We start from the raw sequence: 18,858 nt of genomic DNA on the forward strand, positions 1-18,858 counted from the left end.
TCTTCGGCTCTTGGACTCGGACTGGCTTACAGTGTTCCATTGGTTCCTGACTCTGGACTGGCGAGCGACGACCCCCTGGCACTCAGCCTTGGACTCCACCTGACTCGGCCCCCACGGGTCCTCCTAAGTCCCAGCGGCCGGGTTCCTACAGGCCCCTCCTGGGGGGACTCCGGCTTCCAGGGTGAATCTCCTAAGTCCCAGCGGCCGAACTCCTACGAGCTCCTCTCGGGGGAGGATCGGCTTCCAGGGTGAAGATCTTCCCACTACTGGGCCAGCTCCATCGTCTCCTCCTTCCTCGCCAAAGCCCTTGGTCGCATAGGGCTTCCAGAGTTCCTCCTTCGGCCATCTCCAAGTCCGTCTTTGCCGCCTCCCGGTCGGGGCCACTGCTGCGACCATCTACAGCAGTTCATCCTCTGGTTCCGATCGGCCCAAGGGTCCACGAATCCAACACCGCTTCTTTGGCTCCGAAAGGAACTAATATTTCCGTCCACCCGACTCGACCCTATCCCGCTACCAACACTTCTTAACCCGCTGGCGCATTTGTTAGTCATTTGGGTAAGCCACAGATTAATGTCCTGTGTGCCCCATGACATGTAATGATTACCTTCCATCTTATCACGGAAACGCTCATCATAATTGAGCCAAGCCCAACCTTCATAATCTTTAAATGCGCCCAGAATGCTGTCGGCATATGCCAACAATAATCCATACTGTTGCGGCTGGGAATGGCTGACTACACTGGCCAGCTGCAGGAAACCTCTCATTCAATTCAAAATATTTTTAGCCACTTTTGGCTTCGCTTCTCCCTTTTTATGCTTTGTATTCTTTCTTTTTTCTGTCCTCCCCCCCCCCCCCCCCCCCCCCTTCTGCCCTCTAATAGTTTAAATATATTAACATATTTACGTTTTTTAATTCTCCGCCTCAACCTTCTGGGCACCCCCTCCCACAATTCGGACAAAGACGCTAACGCAAGATGTCCCCTATCCTGCATCGGACCAACCCTAAATTTTGATCTTTTTTCCCTTTCGGCCTCACTCGAAGAGCTGGAAGATTCATCCGAGCTACTCTCTGAGTCTGAACTAGAACTCCTATCCCTCCTTTTCCTTTTCTTATCCTGAAAACCTTGCAACTCTTGACTCACCAGTAGCACGGCTTCGCACATACGGTCCTGGCTCCTCAGGATCACAAGCTCTTGACCTCCATCTTCCTGCCTCCCTCTGCACGTCCGCAACATCATCTGTCCTGTTCCTCAATGCTTCCTGTCGGGAAGTGCTGGGATAATCGTCACCTTCTACCTCTGCAGGAAAAGCAGAGACGCCAGACGAACTGCCAGCATACCTACATTACATTGAACCTTCCCAACCTACACCTTTTGAGCCAGAAGCAATAATCCCTCCTCGCACTCCCCCTCGCCGCTCGATGGTTCCCCAATCCGTACTTATCTGGCTTCTAGGCCTCACAATATAGCCAGTCTCCTCCTCTTGGAAACTGTGCCTGGCCCCCAAAAATGGAGCTCCAAAGTCTCTACCACTTGGAAATCCCTGACCCTGCCGGGCCAACTTGCCCGGAATAGAAATTGGCACACTCCCACGCAGCAAACCCCCCTCCTGATCTTCCTCTGACGTAGCAGACTGGCCCCCAAATTCCTCATCCTCCCCCATCCCGTGCGAACCTACTCCATACGCCTCCCTAGCCTTAGGGGGGGCCTTGGTCTTTTTTCCCTTCTACGTACTCTGAGACCCACTTTTTTTTCTTTATTTATAGTTTTAAGGTATTCTAGTGTAACAATAAAGATATACAGAACAGTACCAAATACAAGAATGTCAGAGTACGAGGAATACCATAACAATACATATTAAACTAAATACATATATACAGATGGGTTTCAGTATAAACATAAACAGAAGGATGAGCACAGCCTTATGATATCCATTTCCTGGTCTTTTGAAACTCACATCCCATCAAGTATTTCCTTTAATACCTCCAATCATCAAACGGACATTCTGTAAACTTGTAGAAAATATATAGCATCACTGATTTAACTACTGTGAAAGCAATGAGAGCATGCTATATGGGTGGTATTTAACACCATCAAAATTACACAGCTTCTACCCACAGGTTTCAGAGCAGTGTTGGAGGGGATGTGGAGCAGCTGGCTCTTATCTACATATATGATGGTCCTGCCCTGTAGTGGTAAAATTTTGGGATAGTTTTACTCAACTGATGGCAGTAAAATGGAAGTATTATGTAGTATCAGTAAAATGGAAGTATTATGTAGTATCAAACCAGTGAATCACAAAGATCAATAAACTTGACAATGAAACCTCTAACAGTATTGTGTACATTTTGATTTTAATTATCCTCACCCTACTGTTCCCACCCCCCCCCCCCCTACAAACTCAAGTCTCCACCCTTATCCCACACTTCCAGATTATTCTTGTGTAGAGCCGCTGGTAACCATCTCACCAATAATGGAACAATAAAACTGAATGATTCTAACAATCATGGGGCTTCTCCTGCCAGATAAACCAGCATTGCCAATGAGTCTTAAATGTGACTAATCTTTTTTGCCTAATGGCAGTAAGTTTATTTAGATGACATACTGTATACTATTCAGTCGTTTGAGAACCAGGGCCATGGTGGGTACCTGGACTTGCTTCCAGTGACTGGCTAACTCCATTCTGGCTGCTAAAATAGCTTGCTGTAGAAAATATTCTTCTGGACGCGATTGTGTGTCCCCTTGAGAAAGGAGAAGAAATACAGCCGGGTCTTTAATCACCTGATAGCCCACGACCCTTGACATCAGTTGAGTAAAACTATCCCAAAATTTTACCACTACAAGGCAGGACCACCATATATGTAGATAAGAGCCAGCTGCTCCACATCCCCTCCAACACTGCTCTGAAACCTGTGGGTAGAAGCTGTGTAATTTTGATGGCGTTAAATACCACCTATATAGCATTTTATAGCCATGTTCCACTATCGAGGACGCAATTGAACACTTGTTAATAGCCAGAAAGGCATTGGTCCATTGTTGACTCATCATAGTGATCCCCAAATCCTTCTCCCACCCCCGAATATGGGATGGCTGAAAGGTTAGTTCGCCATTTAATAAAGAATATATCCGTGATATAACCTTACGGAGGGAGCTTGCATTCTCACAGAAACCTTCAAATAACGATTTCCTCTTCTTTTTTTTAAATGAGTTGTTTTATTAAAGAGACAACAAAACAGATAACAGCATGGATAAAGCCCATGTACATATCTTCTACGTAACAAAACAAAGTGGTCTGTACAAATTGAAAAGAGTTACAAGCAATGATATCATGTAGAGAACAAAAACCCCTGATCAATGTGTACCTGATCGTCTATAGAACATGTAGGAAGAAAATTATTAAATGCTTATCCATAACAAAAAACCACATGTCTGAGTCTCTGTTTGTTAACCATCGCCTCCCCCCACCCCCCTCAGGTCTCACTCGAGTGGGTAGTCTGCCAGCTGAAGATCAGAAATATCCCGGAACAGAGTCATAGGAGTCCATGGCTCAAAGAATAAGGTCTCTAAATGTCAGAAAGAGGACATACTCAGGTAGCATCAGGGCATGCGCGCTTCTCCCTCCAGAGACGATAGGTGGACCACGTGTCTTGAAACCGTCGAAGAGTCCTCCGAAGAGTCGCTGTAATCTCCGCCATATGATAAATGTGGTCCAATTTGGCTTGTATTTCTGCTAGAGTGGGAGTAGTGGTAGTTTTCCACTTCCTGGCTATTTCAGTTCTGGTGGCGGTACATATAAAGGTCACCAATCTTTTGTGACCCTCCCGCAGCGAAGTCAATGGTACTCCCAGCAAGGCGTGTTGCGGTAGTAGCTCCACTGTGACTCCACACAGGTGTTGGATCCAGGCGTTCACCGCTTGCCACACCGGACGCAGTGCAGGACAAGTCCACCACATATGAAAATAGCTGCCCACCCCCTGACAGCCCCTCCAACACAGATCTGATATATGAGAAGACATACAGTGCAATCTAACTGGATAATAGTACCATCTATAAAACATCTTTAGTGTATTTTCTAGCAACGATGACGCAATTAGTCCCTTACCCAGGCCCATAATTATCCCCTCCCAATCAGAGATTGAAAAGGTACATTGTAAATCACATTCCCAAGCCAGCATGGCCTTCGTTTTCACCCATGGTGCCAGACCCATCAGATTATACAACCCAGACAGCAATTTAAGCCCAAAATCAGCCTTCTGACAAAGCTTCTCATACTCCGATTTCCCCATTTGCACATGTGGAGACAACTGCGAGGTACGAGCGAAGTGACAAAGCTGTAAGTAAAAAAATACATCTCCCTCCTCAAGACCGAACCTCAGTTGTAAGTCCTGAAAGGAAAGCATACCCTTGGATCCCATCAGCTGTCCCCAGTAGCGAATACCTCTAGCTTGCCATCGGGAGGCAGCCCGACTCCCATATCCAGGCGTGAAAGCCTTATTGGCATAGATATAGGTTGAGGCATGATATTCGCGGGTCCCCAGGACCAGTCCCTTCCGAGAACACCAAAATTGTAGATCTAAGATCATAGTCGGGGGCACTAAAGTCTCAGGATTGATCAGCCAAGTACCTCGGGGTTGCCATAAAAAACTACACAGAGGTATCTCCCCTATTAATTGTTGCCCAAAACGGAACCACTGCTTAGGATTAGCTTGTTTATGCCAGTCCGCTAGGGACTTAAAACGTGCCGCCATATAGTATTGCTCTAAGTTGGGTACTCCCAGACCTCCCCGTTTTCTATGTCGATACAGGATGGTACGAGCAATACGAGGGCGCTTGCCCCCCCAAATATACACCAAGAGCCTCTTTTGCCATTGGGCTAAACTATGGCGGGGGATGGCAATCGGCAATGTTTGGAACAGATACAGCAGCTTAGGAAGCACGGTCATTTTGACTGCAGCTATTCTGCCCAGCCAGGAAATGCTATATCTGTTCCATTCCTCCAACTCCCTAAGTATCGTGGACCACAGCTTACCATAGTTGATGGAAAATAAATCCTGGGAAGCACTAATATACACTCCCAGGTATTTTAATTTGTCATGAGCCCATCTAAAGCGAAATTGCTGCTTGAGAAGCAGTTCAGAGGAACTAGGGATGGTAATATTTAAAATCTCCGACTTTTCCCAATTGAGCCGAAAGCCCGAGACACTACTGAACTCCTCCAACGCCCTCGTCAGGTGAGGAAGAGATGTCTCAGGGTGGGTTACAAGTAACAAAATGTCGTCTGCAAACAGCGACAATTTGGAGGAGAACTCTCCCTCCTTCACTCCCTGTATCTCAGTATGATTCCTCACCATATTAGCAAAGGGTTCCAAGAAAATTGCAAAAAGCAAAGGGGACAGCGGACAACCCTGTCTGGTGCCTCGCCGTACCGGAAAGGTAGGAGAGTATCCCCCATTAATTTTTATACATGCTAGAGGATTTGAATACAACTGCTGGAGCCATTGGATGAAGTTATCACCAAATTTCATTTTTCGCAACAGTGCAAAGAGATATGGCCAATGCACCATATCAAATGCCTTCTCGGCGTCAATCGCCAAGGCCACTGTCGGAATGTTGTGCTTTTTTACCCACCAGAATAAGTCAATGATCTTGCGCACATTATCACTGGCTTGTCTACCGGGAATAAACCCCGCTTGATCAGGGTGTATGATTTGGGCTATGAAAGTGTTCAAACGTGTCGCCAAAATTTTCGCTAAGATTTTAAGGTCAATATTTATGAGGGAGATGGGTCTATACGAACCACAAACTGTAGGGTCCCTACCTGGTTTGGCAAGTATCGTGATTCCAGCTGTATTAGCCGCATCCGAGAGGGGCGTCCCTTCTTTTAGCGCTAAAAACACTTTGGCCAGGACAGGAGTCAACCGAGTGGCAAAAGTTTGGTAAAACCTGCCTGTGTATCCGTCAATACCCGGCGATTTTCCGGGTTTAAGCGATCGAATCGCAGTCAAGATTTCTTGCTCAGTAATATCCTTATTCAAGAGACGTTGGTGGGAGTCCTCTATCCCTCTAACCTGGGAAGCCTCTAAATATTTGTCAATCTCCCCTAGACTAATATCCTCATCCATCGCGTATAACTCAGAATAAAATTGATGAAAACGCCCTCGGATAGACTTATTGTCCGTCAGGACCTCCCCCGCTTTGCTTTTGATCTTAATAATGGAGGTTTGAGCCTGCCTCCGTTTTAAAACATTGGCCAGTACCCTACCTGCCCTGTTTCCCCCTTCAAAATATTTTTGCTGAGTTAGTTGCAATTGGTGCGCAATATGCGCGGAGTCTAGCGACGCTATTTGATTCCTAAGCTCCTGTAATTTGGAGGAAAGGGACAGGGACGAACCAGACTGTTTATGCAAGCGTTCTAAAGCTTTGAGCTGGGCTAATAATTGTTCACGGTCCCGTTCCCTAAGTTTTTTTAATAGCGCCCCCCTGGCAATAAATCTACCCCTAATCACCACCTTAAGGCATTCCCAGACAACCACCGGGTGTACGTCACTATTGTCATTAAATTGTAAATATTCCTGTATGGCTGAGTCTACCTGAGAAACAAAATCAGAGTCGTCCAGCAATGAGTCATTGAGCCTCCAAAACTTAGTCCCTTGATCATAGTCCCGCACCTGTAATACGAACCATATAGGAGCATGGTCGGACCACAGTATAGGCTCTATATCAAGCCGGGAAACTCTAGGTAATAGGCTAGCGCCGCCCAAAAACATATCTATTCTGGAATAGCTATGGTGCGGCGAGGAGAAAAAAGTATAATTCCTCGACGTAGGATTTCTGGACCTCCACATGTCCTGAAGCCCAAAGCTATGCATTAGTGCTTTTAATGCGTCCCTTGCTTTCCTGGGATCTGAGCTAGAACCAACCGATGTATCAATCCTAGGGTTCAGAGTTAAATTGAAATCACCACCAATAACTAAAGATCCCTCCACCCGGGAGAGCAGGATCTGATTTACAGTTTGGTAAAAATCCTGCTTTTGTGAGGTGGGACCGTAAATAGACACTAAGGTATATACCTCAGACCCAATATTAATTTTTAAAATAATAAACCTACCAAGCGGATCCTCGTAAGTGTCTTTTAACTCAAAATGACAGTCCTTTTGAATCAAGATTCCCACTCCCGAATATTTAGAAGCTACTGTGGCAGCCGCCCAGTATTGATATGGATACTTGGGATTACTCATCAAACTCTGGTGCCTCCTCCTCAGGTGGGTCTCTTGCAACAATGCTATGTCTACCTTCAAACGGTCTAGTTCTTTAAATAATAATTTCCTCTTTCTGGGGGTATTGAGCCCTTTCACATTGAGGGCAAGGAAGTGGAAACTAGCCATCCGCAATGGAACCTAGACTTCCCCCACAGCAAATGTAGCGCTCCACCCCATGATGACTGCCCCCACACTCAACAGAAAATACCCACTCCATTCGTACATGACCATAACATACCCCCACCCCAAACCCCATCTCCCTTCCCCCTCCCCCACCCCCTGCCTGAGCACAACATGGCACATCCCCCTCGTGCCGGCCACCCATGGAGGAAGTATAAACCATCTCCCCCGATGCCCCGCTCCCAGGTTTGCCTAAGAAAAACTTCAAAATTACCAAATCAACACAGCATAGTAACTAGCAGAGAATAGGAACGTCCCAATACAGCAAAAACACACAGAGAGACAGTAAGACTGCCAGTAAAGGGATAAGCAGTGAACCCCTTGCATCGGCTCCACAACTGGAACCTGTAAAGAAAGAGTGAATCTCAAAAGTAAAGTCAAGCTGGGGCCTCCTCAGCATACTCTTCAGCCGCATTCCGTTGCAATCTGCGCCGTCCCTTAGTCACTCTTTGCCATTTGGGTTGAGGGGCACTTCTGGAAACAAGTCCTCCTGATTCTTTTAATACCCCTGGGGGTATCTCAACCACGATGCCTTCCTGTTTTAGAATCTCGACTGCCTCTTTTACTGATTTAATGCTGTGTGTCTGGCCTTGTACCGTGAAAGCCAGCCCGCCCGGGTATAGCCAACGATATCTGATGTGAGCTTCATTCAGCTTTGCGGTGACGCAGCGAAACTCCTGCCTTTTCTTTAAAGTAGCTGATGAAAGATCAGCATAGATAGCCAGATCGTGGCCTTCCCATCGCCAGGATCTCTGTCTCCTAGCTATGCCAAAAATTTTGTCTTTCTGCTGGAACGAGTGGTAACATACCACAATGTCCCTGGGCTTATTAGCCAGCCGAGGCCCCAGTGTTCGGTGCGCTCGCTCCACATTTATAATGGTATCCGGCACAGGGGGTATCTCAGTAGCCGTCTCTGTAGTTGGCACTTCAGCTTGAGCTAAGAGAAATAGAGAGATTTTCCTCACTACATCCACGCAGTCTGAATAGTCCTCAGATTCAGGCACGCCCCGGATCCTTATGTTACATCTCCTGCTGCGGTTCTCTATATCCTCCATTTTGTCTGACAGGGAGAGGTAGGATTGCTGAAATTGAGCGTGTTCCTTCCTCAGGGCATCCCAGCCTTCCCCCTGAGCGTCCAGCCGCAGCTCGTTTTCATCCACGCGGCGCCCCAATTCTGCCGTCTCCTCTTTCATGCCCGCAAGCATGTCGGCGATCTCCCGCTTATAAGATTTCAAATCCTGCCGCAGCTCCCCGAACCACCTCCGCATCTCAGTCCGGGACGGTGGAGAGTCATCTGCTGCAGACGTTTCGTCGTGCTCATCCTCCCGGTCCGCGAGGGGATCCGCCGCCGCCATTTTGGATTTACCCGGGTCAGGATCGTCATCGCCGCGGGCATAGGAAAACTTTCGCAGATCTGTTTTTTTCTGTTTGGATGCCATTCCCTGTGTTTAGGTGGAACAGACGGGGGTCCTTGCTGCAAAAAGGCTGCGCTGAAACCGGCAAAAAAGCTAAATAGCCACGGGAGCTCGAGGAACAGTACCGAAGTGCTGCTTACATGGGGAAGTGACGTCACTTCCTCACGATTTCCTCTTCTGAAGATCCGCATGCACCCCCGTATGAAAAATATAGTGGTGCAATTGGCAATAAAAGAAATGAGATGAATTGGGTAGGCCAAATTTCTGCTGTAATTCTGAAAAGGGCCACATTCGTCCCTGACTCCAAACATGTTCCAGTCTCTGACACCCCTGCTGCTCCCATCTCTTGGCCAGGTGGTTTACCATGCCCGGAGTGAATGTTGGATTCTGAAATATAGGTGTACGCATGATTGTCACCCGAGATCACGTCAAACACCCCTTCCAAGTGTCCCAACATTTCAGCGTATGTAGAACTGTCGGAGGGCACTCCCTCGGTAACCTTCTAGATTGTCTGGGTAACCATGCTAACTTGTCTAAAGAAACGTCTGGCACCAAATCCCCCTCTAACTGTACCCACTGTTTGTCTGTAGACTGTCGATGCCAATCTATCAATGATCTCAATTGAGAGGCCACGTAATACCATTGAAGGCATGGCACCCCCAGTCCTCCCCGCTGTCTGGGAAGATATAAGATCTGTCTATGTACCCTCGGAGGTCTCCTCCTCCAAATGAACTGAAGGAGCTTCCTCTGCCATCCCCTAATGGTTCCGGCTGATATTGCAATAGGAAGAGTCTGGAATAAATACCCCAATCGAGGCAAAATATTCATTTTAACTGTATACACCCTGCCAAGCCAGGAGATATCTAGCCGCTCCCATGCCTGCAGATTAGCGACAATTTTTCCCCATATACCCTCGTAATTGATTTGATAAAGCTTAGCCAGGTCAGGGCCCAACTGTATTCCTAGATATTTCAAAGTAGAATGTACTAGTTTAAAGGGATGCTGCTGGTTGAGCCGATGGAACTCGTCCACCGGGAGCGTCACATTTAAGATTTCCGATTTATCAACGTTCAGCTGGTATCCAGATATAGCACTAAACCTCTGAAATTCACAAACCAGCGGGGGTAGAGATTTCTCTGGATGGGCCACAGTGAACAATACGTCATCAGCAAACAAGGATAGTTTATATTCCTGTGATCTAATTCTCAATCCCTGTATCCCTGTGCATGTTCTAATAGTGGCAGCTAGGGGTTCCAGATAGAGCGCAAACAGCAAGGGCGACAATGGGCACCCCTGCCTAGTACCATGGGCAATATCAAAAGGCTTGGTGTATCCCCCATTGACCTTGATACAAGCACTGGGTTTGTTATATAATTTGCGGATCCATGTAGAAAACTGACCTCCCAGGCCTACCTTACGTAGAACCGCAAAGAGATAGTCCCAATGGACAAGGTCAAAGGCCTTCTCCGCGTCCACAGTTAATAAGACCAATGGCGTGTCTGATGTCTGCGCATGCCAGATTAAGTCCACCACCCGTCGTACATTATCTGCGGCAAGGCGGCCAGGAATAAATCTAGTTTGATCCGCGTGTATTAGGTGAGTAGCAACAGAACTTAATCTATTAGCCAAAATTTTTGCCAGGACCTTTAAATCTAATTTTATAAGAGAGATGGGTCTATAGGACCATCACATCTCGCCCCGGTTTGGCTAAAATAGTAATGCCCACTCTATTAGCCTCAGTAGAAAACTGTCCCTCTCCCAATAAAGAGTTAAAGGCCTCACGCATTGGGGCAGCAAGCAGGCCATTGAATCTCTTATAGAAGCCTGCAGAGAATCCATAGATCCCTGGTGATTTACCCAATTTTAGGTCCCGGAGGCCCTCCTGTACTTCCACAATAGAAATATCCTGATTTAATCTAGATTGTTGTAGCTCATCCAGATGAGGAAGAGTCACCCCGTCTAAATAATTATCTATCTCAAGAGAGGAGATATCGTCCCGTTTAGCATATAGTTTTTGATAGAACTGGGTAAACCTCTCTCGTATACTGTTATTATTTATTTATTTACTTTTATATCTGATAGCATGTCCCCATTTGCACCCCGAATCTTCAGTATTTGATTCTGGGTAGCCCTAGTCTTCAATTTCCGGGCTAACAGGCGACCGGCTTTATTACCCCCTTCAAAAAAACTTTTGCTTAATCTGGTCTAACTGAAATATGGTTTCCTTGGTGGAAAGATCTTTCAATTTCGCCCGTAGTAGTTCTAACTGTTTACCTATCGTGGGCTCTGGTTGCCTTTTATGTCTTATCTCCAACTTACCAATCTGTTGTAACAATTCCAAGTGAGTTTTATTTTCCATTTTATGAACATGGGATGCTCTGGCTATCAGTTTGCCCCTCACCACCGCTTTAAGGCACTCCCAAATCACAATAGCAGACACCTCACCCATATCATTTTCACTAAGATAATAGTTAGTTAATATCAGTCTCCAGATCTTTACAGAACTGGGGATCATCTAGGAGACGTTCATTTAATTTCCAGTATCGTGTTCCTGAGGGGGCTCCCACACCCTGAAGCTGAAGCCATATGGCTGCATGATCAGACCACATGAACGACTCAATTCCTGTTTCCCGGGTGTGATTGATTAGTGCTTTATCCACTAGGAGATAGTCAATCCTGGAATATGACTGGTAAACTTTTGAGTAAAAGGTATAGTTTTATTCCCCTGGATGGAACAACCGCCAGGCATCTATCAATTGCCAATCCCTCATCAATCTTTTGAAACTCTTTCTATGTGTACTACTAGTACCAATTCTTCCACTACTGGAATCTAGAAATGGATATCTAGTAAGATTAAAGTCTCCCCCTATTATAAGATGTGCTTCAGCCCATTGGTGTAGTGTACTAGAGAGATTTTTCAAATAAGGCCCCTGTCCCTGATTCGGGGCATAGACATTTACTAATGTGTATAGAGCAGCCCCCAGTTCAAATTTAATAATAATGTATCTACTCTCAGTATCCCTAATAACAGAACGTACATCAATAATCAGATCTTTGGAGAAGAGCACTCCCATCCCTCCATATTTATTAGTTTTAGTGGCAGCCGCATAGTATTGTGTTGGATATTGTGGGGAGACCATAAGTTTCTCATGGCTTTTTTTCAGGTGAGTCTCTTGACATAGCAAGATATCCACCTTTGCCCACCGGATGTCCTGATAAAGGTTTTTCCGTTTATAATATGAATTTAGCCCCTTAACATTCCATGAGACAATTTTCACATCACCCATGAGGATAACATGTAATACAGATATATGGGTTATCCAGCACTACATAATGAGCATCCCTTTCCCACCTAGAATGTGTGGAAGATCTTATACCTTGCCGAAACCAAGACTTGTAGGCCCACCCAACTTCCCTCCCCTCCCACCCCCCCCTGTGCCCAGTATCCAATTCTGGACGCGAGGACTAACGACACCTCCCATGACCCGAGTGCGCACGTGAGAACCCCCCCTCCCCCGCTCATATAATTACCTTACGGATTGTAGACTAAATTCCCCAATCTATTAGAAAGGATACAAGCATATGTTGACCAAACATCTCTACCCCTTAATATCACCTATGACCTAGGCATTAATTACTTTACCCGCTCGACCTCAGTGGTGTCATATCTAGCCAAAAAGAGAATTATCTGAAAGGCACCACATAGAGGACAGTCCCCATTGCATAACTCAGTCTTTGTTGGCATGGTGCCCAGAAGCGTCCCCTGAGTGCCTGCGAAGTCTTTTGCCTCCGGACTGTACTCGTTGCCAGCGTTGAGGTTTGTCGATGGCAGGTGGTTGACTGGAAAGCTTGGAAACCTCCTCCGGCAAAGCCTTCAAACCTGTAGCTCGAAGTAAATTTAGGGCTTCCGCAACCTGCTGAACTTTGGTAGACACCCCCTGGATCGTGATCAAAAGTCCGAAGGGGAACAGCCAGCGATATTTGTAGTTATGTGCTCTCAAAACTTGCAAAATTTCTAGAAACTCCCTCCTCCGGCGAATGGTAATAGGGGATAGGTCCTGGAAGATTTCAATTTTATTCCCATGCCATTGAAAGTCCTGCATATTCCTGGATTGCCGTAGAATCTTCTCTTTAAGGGTATAACTGTGAAAATATACTACAATATCTCGGGGTATATTATCCCTAGGTTTTGCAAGTGCTCTGTGTGCCCTTTCTAGCAAAACCTGAGGTAAAGCGTCCTCCGGAGCCGATTGTAATTCACTGAGGAGCGCACTGCAAATATCAGTGATTACCTTGTCACAATCCATATAGGGCTCACCTTCGGGTATCCCCCGGAATCGCAAGTTTCCCCTTCGTGACCTATTTTCCAGGTCTTCTAGCCATGCTTGCTGGTCCTCAATTTTCTGCTGTAGGGTTTTAATGTCCTGGTTTGTTGAAAGCACTGCCTGCTCATGATCCCCCATTTGATTTTCCAGCACATCTACACGGCCTCCCAGGGCCGCGAAATCGCGTCTCATATCCGTTGCCAGTGTTTGTATGTCAGTTCGGAGATTTCCCATGCCTTCCTTAAGTTCAGTAAACCAATGCAGGAAATCAGCTTTAGTGAAAGTAGAATCAGTCGTGGATGCTGGGGAGGTAGCACGCACCTGTCCCTCCGGGGAAGCAGGCCTCTGCATGTCTGCCTCGTGGTCGGTGAAGCCTTCACGGAACTCCTCCGGCACTGCGGTGAAGGCGAATTGTTTGAGATCCACAGTTTTCTTTCTGACTGACATGTCTGCGGTACTCCTGTACACAATCGCCGTGAGTAGAGGGAGATTCCGGTCTAATAGCGCTATTTTTTGGGGGTATTGCAGGGAATGAGGAGCGGAGCTCGAGCCTCACGCTGCCATCAGTTCTGTGATGTCACTTCCTCCAGACCCAGTTTTTTTAATAACACCTCGCGCCTGGGTAGAGGCTTCCTACATTTGGAAGCGCACTTTTCTAACACCTAGAGAAGCACAGGGGGGGGGGGAGGAGGCGGAGGGCCATGCCTATCTGGTGCCTGGCTCCTCGAATCCAGTTTTAAGCCTGATCTAGTCTGCACTTTTAAAACGCCTTTTTTACTCCCTGAGGCGCGAAGGACACTAGGGGCTTTAGACGTGACATCTCCGGGGGGGTCACTGTACAATTCCCCTGAAACATTGAGGAGGATTACTGGGTCATGAGACTCAGGGCTGGAGGGGGGGTAAGGGCCAGCCTCAGGCCCGCTCTCACCTGATGCTGAGCAGGGGGTAGAAGGGGGGGAGTGGGCGGGGGTCTCATAAAGTTTGTCGGAACTTGCCTGCTGGCTGGATCTGCTGGCCACTGGAACTTCCTCCATCGTGGACCCCTGCTGGGAACTGGAGCCCAATGGAACGGAGGCTCCAGGACGAGACCAAGAAATACAGAATCTGCGCTACATGGCCGAGGGGGCTCGAACGAAATAGATAGAAAAACAACCTAAGCTGGGGCTGTAAATATTAAAACACTAATCTAATGACGATTTTTTTTTTATATAGCTAGAAAAGCTGCCTGAAACCCGTCCCCGCTCAGCTTGTGCGCTCTCACTGCAGCTCCAACTGCCCGAACAGATGCTACTGTAACCGTCTCTTTTTAGTCAGTAAGGAGGCCCAGACAACTGATCCGTAAAGATAGACTTTTATTGCCAGCAAGATGCAGCTAAGACAACGGCTTAGTACAACTGCATGCCACGCCCCCTTCGGAGCAAACCTTTATACACTTTACAGTTCTTATCTTTCACACATGCGTTCTGGTTTTGCTGAACAAACATTTTACAAACTGCTGAACAAGCAATAGCTAGCGTGGTCTCTAGTAGGTGTAGCTTATGATCAGACTATTGTTTCGTCATTTAATTGACGGGTTAGACATTTGCGACGGCGTTCGTATTAATACAATACAAAATATGAATCCAAAATGGAGTCACGTTCACTAAACGTTAGTGCGTAAGTACGTCATTACGTATTAGGTTCCGTTTGCGTTGCAAATGTTAGTAAATCAAAATGGCTGTGCGTTTCACTGCAGCATGATGAGACGAGAGGCGTCACAGCTGTGCAGTCTTCAGGGGTTCATGGAATCGAACTCCTTCATTCCCCCCTTTGATACTTCAACGCCGATGGAAAGTGGAAGTATCACCTGTAGCTGTTAAGTAACTGAAAAGAGAAGCAAGAATTAATACTAATAACTTTCAAGGTGGACCCTAAGATGCTGCTAGGTCGTTGGTTTCTTCACGGGTTTGAGACGGATGGGCCCTAATGGCATCAACCCCCTTTGTAGCCCGGCTTACCCTAGCAACAAAAGTGGTCCTCTCGTTGAATTAGGTGGGATTAGAGTTTAGTATCAAAATAATCGTTATCAGAATCAAAAGAGATATCATCAGAGTCAGATGCATCAGAATCAGGGAATGAGGAAATCGACACATACTTATTGATCATCATAACATGAGCTGCAGCCCTGCGATCAGCAATGGTTTCAATCATAGATCGTAGATTTCTGAAAATAATGGGTAAACAAAGAGGGAACAAAATGCAAGTCAGAATAAAAAACAGAAGAGGAAAGAGAATGTCCTTCAATCCGGGGATTGAAGTAAGCCAATTTGGTAGTGAGGAAGTCCAATCAAGGATACCGGTCCAAGTTTGCACAGGGACATGAGCTAATCGGATCATGCGATCAGTAATCTCTTCGATAACTTTGCTCTTATCATCGATCTGTAAACAACAATTGGAGAGATTAAATTTGCCACAGACACCACCTTCTTGTGCAAGGAGGTAGTCCAAGGCTAAACGATTTTGGTAGACAGCTGTAATTATTCTGGTGTTCTGTTTGGCAAGGATATTGAGGGTCATAGCAGAATCGTTAGTCAGAAGTTCTAGTACGGCTTGTAGGCGAATGATGCGATTTAACATGTATATTGGAGTTCTATATCCATAGGAGCCATCTTCAGCCCATGTGGCAGGGCCGTAGTATTGCACAATTCGTTCAGGAGGCCACTCCTGATCTTTCCAATCACCAATAGAAACTTTAGGACTTCTGCGACGCTTGTTTGGCTTCATAGGGCTGTAGACAGGTACACCTAATGTTTCACCCGCTGTGATTGGTAAGAGAAAGAAACTTGGTCGTATGGTGGCCAGGAAACAGGTGCCATACCAGTTGAGTGGTAGCAATTCATATGCCCGGCGGCCACAAACGAAGTAGTAACCGTCGGGTGCAGCGAAGAGGGTAGTTGGCACTCCAGCAGCAGTCCACGTTTTGTTGAGGATTGTTTCAGTCCACATGGTAGTGGGCATTGTCAAATTCTCAGTTTGCCACCAGGTTTGTTTGGTTAGGTTAGCAGTAAGCACCCCAGTACATGGGGAATTACCAACAGAGGTAGTATATACTCGGGAGTGTTGTCGAGATATGCAATGTCTGCCAATGACATCTGTCTGGAGAGCCCATTCATATGGGTGTGGTTTCCGTTTGTAAGTTATAGTCGTGTTCAATTGATTGAGATCGGTTTGGAAGACCTCTTTGGCTTCCCATGGCCATTGTTCTCCGGTGTGCGTTCCCCCGCAGACAAAACAATTTTTAACTTCAAGAGAGAGAGCTATATTCTCAGCTAGATTGACAAACATATTCTTTGCTTGATTGGAGAATGCATGTTTTTTCAATTCTTCTGATGCGTGGGATATTTCATCAAAGAAGGACTGATAGCCCACAACAGTAGTCTGATGAATAATTGGTCGAGGTTTGTCTCGACGCTGGGTAATTGTTATATAAGTCATGGGGTCTTTCCCGGTTCCATCGATTCCAAAGCCCCAAGTATCTTGCCAGGGATATCCTTCACCCCGTATGGGCCATTGTATGGACATGGTATTACCAGCTACTGCAGTTAACCGGCCAATTCCATGGCAGCCATGATATCCTCCTCCTGTATAGTCACATACCAGAGCCCATCCTGATAAAATTAAGTCTCCTTGACATGGTAGCCAATGAGATGGGTTTGCCACCCGATTGTAAGGGCAAAGGTACTTGTGGTTGTGAGCATAGGACTTTTTCCAGGCCTTAGATCCACAATGGAGGGCGTTAGGGTGTTTTCCGATGGCTTCACAGGCGTCGAAGTTTATGGTAGCAATAGATTCTCCTCTGATAAGGACTTTGGTCGAGTTGATGTAGTATAGGATGCCTTTTCCTTCCGGAACGATAGTTGAGGTATAGCTCTTTGGTAATCCGGCAGTCAGGGTAATGTTATAGTACTTGGGAGTTGTAGGTGTATGACAAATGACTTTGTCATTTTGTAGACACCGGTGAAAAGACTGGTATCCTTGAGTAGTATTCAATGAGCACGCAGGCTGAGCTGCACATGAGTTGGGTGGCTGAGATTGGTGTATAATGGTAGAGACAATCTGGAATCCATCTGGAGTAGTGGTACGGATTAACTTGACACATTCGGTGCAGTTTTTGCTTAGAGGTAGAACAAGAGATATAGCTCTAGAACAGGAAATTAGTAGAATAACTTGTAGTAGTCTGTTTTTCATAGCCGAAAGTTGAGGGTAAACACGTTGGACTTGAGTTGTAAGTAGTTCAGTAGATTAATTCTGAAAGGAAGAAAAAATGTATATGTTAGTACTCTTTAGCAAAGTACTATAATCATCTAATCTGGACTATCTTGTTGCCTGTTTTGAGTGAACCTTAATTTGTGGTCTCCAATCCTGGAGACTTGCCAATTGGAGGCAGCAGGTTTTAAGCGAGTCCAGTGAATCCAGGAAGGACATCCAGAGACTTTTACAGCAGTAGGAGTGGTGAGTAGTACTGTGTATGGACCCTTCCAACATGGTTTGAGGAAATCGGATACATCCCAGTCCTTCATCCATACAGAATTTCCAACTTGGAATGGATGAATTGGGGTTAACAAAACTAATGGTTCAACGTCACATGTATAGTCCTGAATTGCAATGACTGTGTTATATAGTCCTTTGAGCTGATTACTGAGTGACAGCTCCCCTTGTATTTGCAGTGATTCGGGAAAAGAAGGGAGAGGTGGAGGTCTTGCATACATCATCTCATACGGTGTTAGCCCTGATCGTTTTGGACTGCATCTGATATGTAGCAAGGCTAAGGGTAGGATGTCTGGCCATTTGGTCTTTGTTTCTTGACATAGTTTAGCTATCTGATTTTTCAGAGTTCTGTTAGCCCGTTCAACAGATCCACTGCTCTGCGGTCGCCATGCGCAGTGCAAATGCCATGTGATACCGAGGATTTTACTTAATCTTTGGGTAACATCGCTGGTGAATGCTGGTCCATTGTCTGAATTGATTTGTCTTGGTAATCCGTAGCGTGGTAAGATTTGGTGAAGGAGCAGGGACGCTACTTCTTTGGCGGTTTCAGTTCGTGTTGGTGTGGCTTCGATCCAGCCGGTATAGGTGCAGACAGCCACCAGCATTGCTTTGTAGCCTTTGGACGGAGTCATGTGAGTGAAGTCGATTTGGCAAACTTGAAATGGTGTAGTTCCTCTTAGAATATGTCCAGGTGATGGACCAGGTCCACTTCTAGGATTATTTTTGGCACACGTGACACATTGGCTGATTGCATGTTTTGTTAGTTGGATGATTTTATTGATGTAGTACGTTTTTCCCAGCAACTTTATTAGTGCATCTCGTCCGAGATGGGTTTTGTTATGTGCTTCCTTGACAATAGTCCAAGCTAATGTTTCTGGTATCCATACTCTGTTATCTTGCAGAATCCACCAGCCATTGTGATGGTGGATCTGTTCAGCCTGTGCCCAGTCATTCTCCTCTGTCGAATAGGTAGGAGTTTCTGTTGGGAATTGCAGAAGTGGACATGTTGTAGTTGGGATTGATAATAAGTGTGCACGGGCTGCTTCTTTTGCTGTTTTGTCTGCCCATTGGTTTCCTTTTGCAACGGGATCTGACTTTCCGGTGTGGGCTTTACAATGCATGACAGCTACCTTTTGCGGTGCCCATACAGCATT

Source organism: Rhinatrema bivittatum, chromosome 6, assembly GCF_901001135.1.
Source record: "Rhinatrema bivittatum chromosome 6, aRhiBiv1.1, whole genome shotgun sequence".
Classification (NCBI taxonomy): domain Eukaryota; kingdom Metazoa; phylum Chordata; class Amphibia; order Gymnophiona; family Rhinatrematidae; genus Rhinatrema; species Rhinatrema bivittatum.